The 11867-nt window shown below is 38.5% G+C and overlaps 1 pseudogene; it reads right to left on the reverse strand.

Moving 5' to 3' along the window:
- Nucleotides 1-466: 466 nt before the first annotated feature.
- LOC135231793 (olfactory receptor 9G1-like) lies at nucleotides 467-1765 on the reverse strand (annotated as a pseudogene).
- Nucleotides 1766-11867: the final 10102 nt, after the last annotated feature.

Here is an 11867-nt window from a genome sequence, read left to right on the forward strand (position 1 = left end):
AGGTGATGAGTATCATCTAATTACTAGTCATAGGAAAATATTAAAATTAATTCAGCGTATTTGTTCCTCTATCTAGGAAATAACTATGTAGATGCTAGCCTATATGCGTCAGTCTGCCAAAAACCTTCCTAAGCTAATGGGACTAGAATATCCTGTTACATTTCTTTATGAAGGCAGAGGTGAGTTTTGGCATTTTAGTTTTTTGTTTGTTTCTAGTTCATCATTTTGGTTGTTTCTAACTGATGAAATTCAATCAAAATCCTTATACTTTATGTTCAAAATTTATTTCCTAAATTGTTCCAATTTTCTTATTGTAGATCCCTTGAAGTATACTGTGTTAAGGTTGCAAAAACTCTTTAACTTGAATATAAGTTTTTTTCATCCTGATGGAGCAAAATGGCAGCTCTGCTTGAGATAAACTGATGAAACATTTTCTTCGCATCACCTTAAAGGAGAGAATCTGGATTTATCTAAAGAGTTTATTCAGAACCTCTTTCACATCCTTATTCCTCAGGCTGTAGATCATAGGATTCAACATGGGGGAGACCACAGTGTAAAAGGTGGAAACTATTTTGTCCCTCTCCACAGAATAGCTAGATTGGGGGCAACACTAGATGTAGAGAATGGAGCCATAGTATAAGGTGACAGAAATCAAGTGGGAGGAGCATGTAGACAAGGCTTGAGGCGGCCCTGGGTGGAGCGGACCCTGAAAATGGTGGTAATGATGAAGAGGTAGGAGGCAAGTATGAGCACAATGGGGATGATGACATTGGAGGCCAGGAGGAAATAGAGTAGAGTCTGGTAGCCATCTTTTCTGCCACCAGACAGCTTCACCAGAGGAAGTAAATCACAGAAAAAGTCATCAATGATATTGTCAGCATAGAAGTTCCAGGTAAAAGTTCTTTTGGTGATGACAGAAGAGTTAATAAATCCACCAAGATATTAGGCTATTACTAAAAATGTGCACAGCTTTATGGACATTGCCTGAGAATAAAGCAGTGGTTTTGAGATGGCCACATAGCGGTCATAAGCCATGGCGGCCAACGGGTAACACTCACTATATCCCAATGCAGCAGCAAATAAGAATTGAGCTACACAGCCAGCAAAGGAGATGCTTTTGTCCTCGGAGATGCAGGTCTTTAGGATCTTTGGGGTGTAGACAGAGGAATACCAGAGATCCAGGAATGACAGATTTCCAGTGAAAAAATACATGGATGTGTGGAGCCGGGAGTCATTACAGATCAATGTTATGAGCGTGGTATTTCCTACCAAGGTCACAGAGTATACACCAATGAATACCACAAATAGGATCAACTGCATTACAGGGTCTGTTGTGAAGCCCAGTAGGATGAACTCAGTCATAGTGTGATTGTCCCTCTCCATGGCTAAGGGACACCTTAGCTATAAATATACGTAGCATTTAATTCCCTCAGCTTCATATTAAGGGAAGGCATTCTATATTTCAGGTACATGTGATGTGGTAAGACTGAATGTATTAGAATGAGGAGATCTGATTAGGAACCCTGACTTGAGAAAGTAATGGGAGTTCTCTGAGTCTCAATATATTCATTTCAGTAAAATTCATTTGTAGCTGTACAGCCATAATACTGCTAGGGGCCTATTCATTCTTTGCAAAATAATTTTTTTTGTGCCCCAGGCATCGTTCTAGGCACAATGTTGCCCGTTTTTGTTATGGAGCTTTTGTTCTATAGGAAGAGACAGATGATAATTATAAATATAAAAGTATAGAATGATTTGTAGATAATGTTAAATGTTATTAAAAAGATAAAGCAGATAAAAACAAACTGGGAAAGGAGTTAATGGAGTTTAAACACCCAGGGAAACCTTTCTTTCCCTCATTTCCCAGATAGAAACAGGCAAGTTGTTGAGATACCATGAGAGGTAGGAAGGTCCCCAGGGTTTACAAAATGATGACATTCTCCTCTTCTGCAAATGTAGAGAAAATTTTCCCCTTCGCTTACCTGGAGGAGCCGTTGGTACAACTGTCATAAATCCCAAGAGTGAGGACTAGATTGGGAACCAGGGTGAAATTTCAGAGTGGAGATAAATGACCAAATCCATGTGATTATGTCAAATAAATCAAATGTGAAGTCACTGTGGCTCTTTCAGGGTCAAATTCCTGGAAGTTAGCGTTATTCTAAAGTATCGAACAGAAGCATTTAGCATTATTCTACGGTAACGAACATTTTTTAATGCCTTCTTTATACTCCTGAAATGAAATTTATAGATCATTTAATGTATTTATAAACATATGTATGTATTTGTACGGAAATATCCTAAGTCTAATAGAAAGTTAAGTAAAAGGAAAATAGTACATAATTATGATCTTCTAATAATTATAATATAGGAATTACATAAAGCAATGCCAATTTAACTATGTAAATGCTGGAATACCTAATGAAACAGATACTCACATATGTAGAATCCTTATGAATACATCCGGGATTCAAATATTAGAAGTGGCATTGACATTGGTAACACAATTTTTCTTTCAAGTGGAACAACTCTGTATTAAAAAACGAAACAAATGACAGTCTTTCCTCAATTGTGAATTCCTTGGGAAGTTGGTATGTATTAAAACCTTGCAAAATATACTTTGCAGATATGTAACATTTTTTTCTGGGATAGTGAAAGTTTCTTGGTAAAATTCCAAACAAAACAAATTAAAATCTCTTAATTTTCAGTCATTGAATATCTAGAAAAATCTGTATAAATGAAAACTTGGCACACTATACAGTGGGTGTATTTTTAAAGTGGAATAGATTTCAGATTCATTATTGTAAAGAGCTTCATATGCACAAATGTCTATCAAGACTGTGTGTAAGGTGTGGGGCATTTTTCTTTCTATGGAACTGCTCCATGGGTGTAGGGCATCTTTCTTCTTTGTCTCTTAGATACTAAACAATAGGAGGAGCCCCAATCTTTGTGACAGTCAAAAATCTTAACATAATTTTAAAAAATGTTCCATAAAGGATTTTCTACTTTGTTAATAACTTCTCCACAGATTTGCAAATTGCTTTGTAACTCTTCATAGTATGCGTCTAGGAATTATGTCAAAGAATAGCAGATAACTGGAGAAAATCAATGAGTGGTCAAATTATCTGTGGTGATGTAGTGCTCCATCCACCTTTTCATGGGTCCGCTTCGTCAATAGGAGCTCACTAGGACGGAAATGGATTTCCTAGGAGGCAGATACTATCAGCTGAAAGGTTGGTGGCTCAGGCATACCTAGAGGCACCTCAGAAGACAGGCCTGATGACCTGCTACTGTAAGGTAACAGCCTTGAAAACCCTGTGGGCAATACTTCTGTGCAACACACAGGCACCATGAGTTGGAATCACCTGGATGGCAACTACCAGCAACAACAAAGGTGAAATCTCCGTGAGAGGAGGAATTTTTGTCTCTTTTCTTCATTACTATATCTCTAGTGCCTAGAATAGTGTCAGGCATATAACATACATAATCAATATTTGCTGAAGGCATTAATAAATGAATGAATGAGTGGTCACCCTGATTCTGAAGAGAAGCAAGTCAACAGAGTCTCTTTTCTCGGTGGTCTCGTAATGATGTCATTTTACCCTAAAACCATCAGAGAATTGTGTGGCACTCATATGTATTTCTTGGCACCAGTAATCCCTGACAGTTGTATTCTTCGTAGATACATATAGGAAGAAGCAAAGAAATCTGCCCACAAAAACAGTCAGCCTAACCAATTATCAGATCTTTTGTCTTCCCAGGTGAGTGGGTTTGTGAAGGAGTTTTTCAGCTTAGCAACAGATTGTCATTATATGTCATGATGGAGGTGAAGCATGTCTCAGAAAACAGAGCTGACTGCTCAAACTGGAGATGGCTGGGGTATCAGAAAATACATTTGACTTTTAAGCAAATAACATGGATTCGAGTTCTGTCTCCATGACATAAAGGCTGTGGGACCTTGGATAAATTACTAATCAACATACTTAAGCCTCAGTTTTTTTTCATATTATAAAGCGGAGTTAACTTATCTCTCATTTGGGTTTTTTTTTTTTTTTCTTTTTGGGTTGTTACCAATACACAGAACAACAGCATGGTTGTTGTCAGTATCAACTGGACACCAACCACCACCAACAGGGTTGTTGTCACGATTAAAGGAGATAACCCATGTAGGGATGAGCACAGTGCCTGACGGATGGTAAACATTCAAGTAAACAGTGCTGCTCAAATTCAGTGCATGTAAGAACCCCTTGGACTTGACCCCAGAGATGCCAATTTAGCAAGTTATGGGTGAAACTTAGGAACCTGCTTTCTCTGAAGCAGCCCAAGTGTTTCTGATGCAGGCTTTTTGTAGATCACATCTGAGAAATGCTGAAATGAACATCTGTTATAATATTAACATTGTTCCCATTGTTATTATTTCAGAAGTCCTGCATACATTACAATGTTGTGAATAATCAAGGATCTAACAAATGTACAGATCTGTACCGTCTTATGCATTTAACAAGAAGAGTGATGAATAGCTCTAGGTGTGAATCTTGATGTCATTGATTTCAATCACTCTAACCATGGGTTGTGCAAATGGTGAATGTACTACTGACTGAAAGGTTGGAGGTTTGAGTCTACCTTGAGGTGCCTCAGAAGAAAGGCCTAGTGATCTACTTCCGAAAAATAAGCTATTGAAACCCTTATCAAGCATAGTTCTTCTCTGATAAACATGGGGTCACCAAGATTTGGAGTCAGCTCGAGGGCCACTGGTAAAAACCTTGGAAAACTTATTTAATTTCTTCAATCTTCATTTTTATTGTCTATTGATGGGAATAATAATAAGTTCCTAGTATGGTGGTAGGAAAACTTAAAGGAGCTACTGTATATAGGGTGCTTAGTAAATGGTTTGACATGCAAAAAATATCTATCATGTTTACATGATGATGTTACACATTGTAAAGCAGTGGTATGTTTTTCATGTAAAATATTGCAAGGGTAGGATCTGTATCCAATATCTCTACTATGTCCCTTGATATATGTTCTCTCTTCTAACCTCGCATCTTTCTATTCTCTATTCTCTCACGACCACCCTTTGCCCCACAGTCCTCTCAGTGCCTTCTGTCAGTTTGTCATACTATGGTGACTTGAGTGTTGCCATGATGCTAGAAACTATACCACTAGTAATTCAAATACCATCAGGGTCACCCATGGTGGACAGGTTTCAGTGGAGCTTCCAGACTAAGGCAGACTAGGAAGAAAGGCTTGGCCATGTACTTTTGAAAGTTAGCCAATGAAAACTTTATGGATCCCAACAGGGCATCACGTCTGGTGAAGCAGAAGGTCAGTGAGGCCCAGAGATATATACTATAACTATAAAGGACTCGAAGATGCTGGTGATTTTGAGGAAGCTGCAGAACCCGGGAACATTGTATTCTAATGTCACTATGAATCAGAGTTGACTTCATGGCAAGTAACAACAGCAACAACCTCTCAGTGACCTAACTACCCATCATAGTGCTCAGTGTGGTGCTCTGTCCTTTGCTTCCCTCATCCCTCCATTCATGTTCTCTGCTCTGAGCTCCATTCCTTTAGAGATGGTAATTCGCTTCTATTGTGTTTCAGACCCTTTTGAGATTCTTAGGAAAGCCATATAGTGGCTCTCGCAAGGAAAAAGTCAAGACAAAATCCCTCATAACTCACCCTGGCATGCAAAAACAAGAGAGAGCCCACAGTTTCTTGGTGTTTCCCCTGAAACCCACCTGTGTACACCAGGTGAGAGCCTGGCTTGAACAGCTGAGTAATCTGTTATCAGAACCAGAAGATTATGCTTACCTGACAGTGTGTACTAACCAGTTAACATGTTTATTCTACTGTTGCAGTTGTTGTCAGGGGCCCTTGAGTCATTTCTAGCTCATAGTGACCCTATGTACAACAGAACAAAACACTGCCAGATCCTGTACCATTTTCGCAATTATTATTATACTTGAGCCCATTGTTGCAGCCAGTGTGTCAATCCATCTAGTTGAGGGTCTTTCTCTTTTTAGGTTTATTCTACTAATCAGGTTATTTACTTGTTACACTAAAACAGCATTTTCTACCCCAAATTATTAAAATATAAATTTGTACTTTTAAAAGTAAGACTCTGTGGCCTGGAAGTCTTCTTAAATACACCATATTTAAAGAAATATCAAACTGAAAGAAATTTAAACTTCTCTTTTGACTCTGAGACCCCTGCTGTATGCTGCTTCAATTACTCCTGAAACACCCACAAGGGCCATTGGCTGAGTGGATCCTAATGGTTTCTTGTTTGCTAATTTAGTTTTTGTCTACCTTGTCCTTTGCTGTCATGCTAGTTCCCCTTTTTCATGCCACTAACAGCAAGAAATAATACATCTCTTCTGCTTTTGGCAGTTTCAGAGATGGCATTTGGATGATTGCGATTTCTAAAGAGGGCCTTTCCTCAGCCATCATCATCTCTTAGTATGCAAATGGCGACTGGACTCGTTGTAAGAAATAAAATCTTCCTTCCACTTCTAACATCTGAATTAGGCAATTCACCTAAAATTTTCAGCAACACCACCATCCCAACAAAACTCAAACCTGCTGTTCCCCAAATCTTTTATATCACTTTTTGGATCTCCAGGGTTGTAGATACCTAGAGCCTCTCAGGATTTAGTAAATTGGAAAATGACTAACAAGGCAATTAACAAAATTTTGTGTTGACAAATTGGGTATTATTTAATCAGATGGATTGAAAATTTTTTGGAGTCTGTGATATCCTGCTGCAAAATGTCATCAGTCATAATTTTCATTCTCATTCCATTTTGCATTATGAAGAAGATAAACTAAACATATATATATATGTATATTAAATATACTATGTATTTATGAGGTTCCCTGGTCATGCAGTGGTTAAGCACTCAACTGCTAACTGAACAGTTAACTGTTGAAACTCACCAGCTGCTCCAAGAGAGAAAGATGTGGTAGTTGGCTTCCCTAAAGATTATAGCCTTAGAAACCCTGTGGGGCAGTTCTACTTTTTCGACTATCATCACAATGAGTCAGAATCGACTGAATGTCAATGGGTTTTTCTTTTTTATTTCATGTATTTATATGTGCATGTCTACATATTAAAATACATCTGCTTATCAATAGCAATATTTCTGTCATGGCTTCAGTGCATCCCTCCAAATCCATTCTCCACCCCAACCTCCTCTTTGCTCTAGGACTCTAAGCTGCATGAACTGCATCAACTGGCTCCTTTGCTCTCTGTCTTCTTATGGGTTTAGTCAACGGTGTCGCTAGCAGTGTGGAGAGTGAGGTCAGAGTCACCTTCCCCAGACTCCTTACCTATAGCATTGCCACATTCTGGCCGCATCTCTGGACAGAGTCCATAGCTCCAGCCAGGCATTCCTCTTTCAAAGCTCTCCCTCCAGTGCCCTTAAACACTCACTTTTCTGGTCTGTTCAGGGCTAGGGGTGGTAACAGCTCTCAGAAGTTACCTATTTAGCATTATTATGCTATTCCTAGGGATTTCCCACACCAAACACATTCCTTGTTTGTAGTTGCTTTATTATACTCTACTCAGATTACCCAGTTTAATCAGGTCATCTGTTATTTGCTAATTTCCTAACTGGTACAGGTCTGAGAGTAGGCCAAGGAAACAACCATTCAAAAGGGATTTAGGTTGGTCAAGTATTTGAAGAACAGACAGATAAATCTCTTGCTGGGATAAAATGGAACATCGGTAATCTAGGTTATCTACTGGTATCAAAGTTACTTAAATGATCAAGGATGGTGTCACGGTAAGAAGGACAGGTGGAGAGCAACACATTGAAATACAAACTGGCTGTAGCGAAGAGACATGGAAATAGTAATCATAATTATTGTATTAGCACTCGGCATCTGCTGAAGTTGAAAGCTGTGTCTATCCAATAAAAAATAGAGATAAACAAATAGGTGGCCAGAATGCCTAAATTGCATCTTTGAAGCAGTCTGTCATCTCTTGTGGTGCTAGCGAAGTTATTGTTGAGGACTGAAGGCACTTCCTGATTGTTGGGGTTGCAGGTTTGGAGCATTAATAAGTAGTTAACCTTGTTGTTGTTCTTAGATGCCATGGAATTGTTTCTAACTCATAGCAAACACATGTACAAAAAAATGAAACACTGCCAGGCCCTGTGCCATCTCCAAAACTGTTGCTGTGTTTAAGCCCATTGTTGCAGCCACTGTGTGAGTCCATTTCACTGAAGCTGTCTTCTTTTTTGCTGACCCTCTCCTTTACAAGCATAATTTTTGTCTTAGGCATCTAGTGCTGCTACCCAACCCAGTAAAGCTATATAACAGCAATATCATAACTGGATGACTTTAACAACAACAACAAAAAAATTGCTCTCTCACAGTTCAATAAGCCACAAGTCCAAATTCAGGGCCTCAGCTCCGGGTAAAGGCTTTCTTTCTCTGTTGGCTCTGGAGGAAGGTCCTTGTCACCAATCTTCCCCTGGTCGAGGAGAATCTCAGGTGCAGGGACATCAGGTCCAAAGATGCGCTTTGCTCCTAGTGCTTCTTTTTTGGTGGTATGCGGTCCCCATGTCTCTCTGCGCACTTCTCTCTTTCCTATCTCAAAAGAGTTTGGATTAATACACTGTCTAATCTTGTAGATCTCATCAACGTAATTGCCACTAATCCATCTCACTACATCACAGTGTTAGGACTTACAACACACAGGGAAATCATATCAGATTACAAAATGTTGGACAATCATACAGTACTGGGAATCATGACCTAGCCAAGTTGACAGATATTTTTAGGGGGCACGATTCAATCCATGACAATTTCTTTTGCCAGGGACTGGTCCCTCCTGATTAATGTCCAAAGTATGTAAGAAGAAGTCTCACTGTTCTCCCTTCTAAGAAGCATCTGGCTATAATTCTTCCAAGACAGGTTTACTCATTTTTCTGACAGTCCATGATATATTCAATATTCTTTGCCAACATCATAATTCAAAGACATCAATTCTTCTTTGGGCTTCCTTATTTATTGTCCTGTTTCACATGCACCTTAGTTCTCAAAGTGATATCTTTGCTTTATAACACTTTGAAGAGATCTTTTGCAGCAGACTTGCCTAATGCAATGCATCCTTTGATTTCTTGACTGCTTCTTCCATGAGCATTGATTGTGGATCCAAGTTAAATGAAATCGTTGACAACTTCAATTATTCTTTTATTAGGGTGTTGCTTATTGGTTCAGTTGTGAGAATTTTTGTTTTGTTTATGTAGAGGTGGAATCTGTACTGAAGACCATAGTCTTTGATCTTCATCAGTAGGTGCTTCAAGTCCTCTTCACTTTCAGCAAGCAAGGTTGTGTCATCTGCATCTAGCAGCTTGTTAATGAGTCTTCTTCCAATCCTGATGCTACCTTCTTCATATTGTCCAGTTTCTCAGATTATTTGCTCAGCATACAGATTGAATAATTTTGGTGAAAGGATACAGCCCTGACACACACCTTTCCTGACTTTCAGACGTAGTATTTCCTTGTTCTGTTTGAATGACTGCCTCTTGTTCTATGTACAAATTTCTGAAGAGTACAATTAGGTGTTCTGGAATTCCCATTCTCCTCAATGTTATCCATAATATGTTATGATCCATACAGTTGAATGCTTTTTCCTAGTCAATAAAACACAGGTAAACATTTTTCTGGTATTCTCTGGTTTCAGCCAAGATCCATCTCAAATCAGCAATGAGATCCCTCATTCCACAACCTCTTTTGAATCCAGCTTGAATTTCTCGCAGTTCTTTGTCAATGTACTGCTGCAACAACTTTGGAGTGATTTTCAGCCAAATTTTTATTTGCCTGTGATATTAATGATATTGTTAGATAAGTTTTGCATTCTGTTGGATCATCTTTCTTTAGAATGGGCACAAATATGGATCCATTCCAGGTGGTTGGCCAGGTGGCTTTCTTCCAAATTTCTTGGCATAGACAAGTGAGGACATCCAGCGGTGCATCTGTTTGTTGAAACATCTCAGTTGGTATTCTATTACTTCCCTGGGTCTTGTTTCTCACCAATGCCTTAAGGGAAGCTTGAATTTCTTCCTTCAATACCATAGGTTCTTGATCATATGCTACTTCCTGAAACGGTTGAACATCTATCAATTATTTTTGGTACAGTGACTTTGCATATTTCTTCCATCTTCTTTTGATGCTTCTTGTAGCTTGTTCAGTATTTTGTCTGTTGAATCCTTCAGTATTGCAACTTGAGGCTTGAATTTTTCCTTCAGTTCTTTCAGCTAGAGAAATGCTGAGTGTGTTCTTTCCTTTTGGTTTTCCTACTCCAGGTCCTGGCAAGTTTCATTTTAATATTTCGCTTTGTCTTCTGGGGGCAGTCTTTGAAATCTTTTGTTCATCTCTCTTACTACATTATTTATTCCCTTTGGTTTAGCTACTCTTCTGCCATTCATTTTGTTCCTTTCTTTCCTGTCTTTTTAATGACCTTTTGCTTTCTTCATGTATGATGTCCTTAATGTCAGCCAATAACTTGTCTGATCTTCAGTCATTATTGTTCAGTGTGGCAAATCTATTCTTGGTATGCTCATTAAATTCAGGTGAGATATACTAAAGGTAGTGCTTTGGCTCTCGTAGAGTTGTTTTAATTTTCTTCAGCTTTAACTCAAACTTGCATATGAGCAATTGATGGCCTGTTCCACAGTAGGCCCCTGGCCTTTTTCTGACAGTATTGACCCTCTCCATCAACTCTTTCTACAGATAAAGTAAATTTGATTCCTGCATTTTTCATTTGGTGAGGTCCATGTGTATAGTCACCATCGATGTTGTTGTAAAAAGGTATTTGCGAAGAATAAGTTTGCTCTTGCAAAATTCTGTCATGTGAACTCCTGCATTGTTTCTATCACCAAGGCCATGTTTCCCAACTAATGATCCTTCTCCTTTTTTCCAACTTTCACATTCCAATCATCAGTAATTATCAATGTGTTTTGATTGCATATTTGATCAATTTCAGACTGTACAAGTTTGTAACAATCTTCATCTTTGGCATTAGTGGTTAGTGGGTAAATTTGAGTAATAGTGGTATTAACTGCTCTTCATTATAGGCTTATGAATATTATCCTATCACTGACAGCATTATACTTCAGGATAGATCTAGAAATGTTCTTTTTAACAATGAATGTGACACTATTTCTCTTCAATTTGTCATCCCTGGAATAGTAGGCTGTATGATTATTTAATTCAAAATGGCCAATACCCGTCCGTTTTAGCTTGCTAATGTCTAGGATATTGATCTTTATTTATTGCATTTCATTTTTGATAACTTCCAATTTTCTTATATTCACACTTTGTACATTTCATGTTCCAGTTATTAGTAGATGTTTTCAGCTGTTTCTTCTCATTTTGACTCATGCCATATCAGCAAAAAAAAAAAAAAAAAAAAGTCCCAAAAGCTTTACTCCATCCATTAAGGTCAACTCTACTATGAGGAGACAGGAGGCAGATCTTCTCCAGTAGTATTTTGAATACCTTCCGGAGGGTCTCATCTTCCAGCACTATATCACACAAAGTTCTGTTGTTATTCATAAGGTTTTTATTGGGCATTTTTTTTTTTTAAAGTAAGTTCGTGGTCCTTTTTTCCTAGTCTGTCTTAATCTGGAAGCTGCAATGAAATCTGTCCATCATGGGTGACCCTGCTGGTTTTAGAAATACCAGTAGCATAGCTTCCAGCATCATAGCAACACTCAAGCCACCACAATGTGACAAACTGACAGACAAATGGCTGAGTTAACCTTGGTAGGCATTAAATGGAAAGATAAGAAAACTGACTGGAAAGAAATGAGAACCTGAGATATAGGATGGGGGCATTTGGGCAGAAAAGGACA

The sequence above is a fragment of the Loxodonta africana genome, chromosome 7 (assembly GCF_030014295.1).
Source record: "Loxodonta africana isolate mLoxAfr1 chromosome 7, mLoxAfr1.hap2, whole genome shotgun sequence".
In the NCBI taxonomy this organism is placed as follows: domain Eukaryota; kingdom Metazoa; phylum Chordata; class Mammalia; order Proboscidea; family Elephantidae; genus Loxodonta; species Loxodonta africana.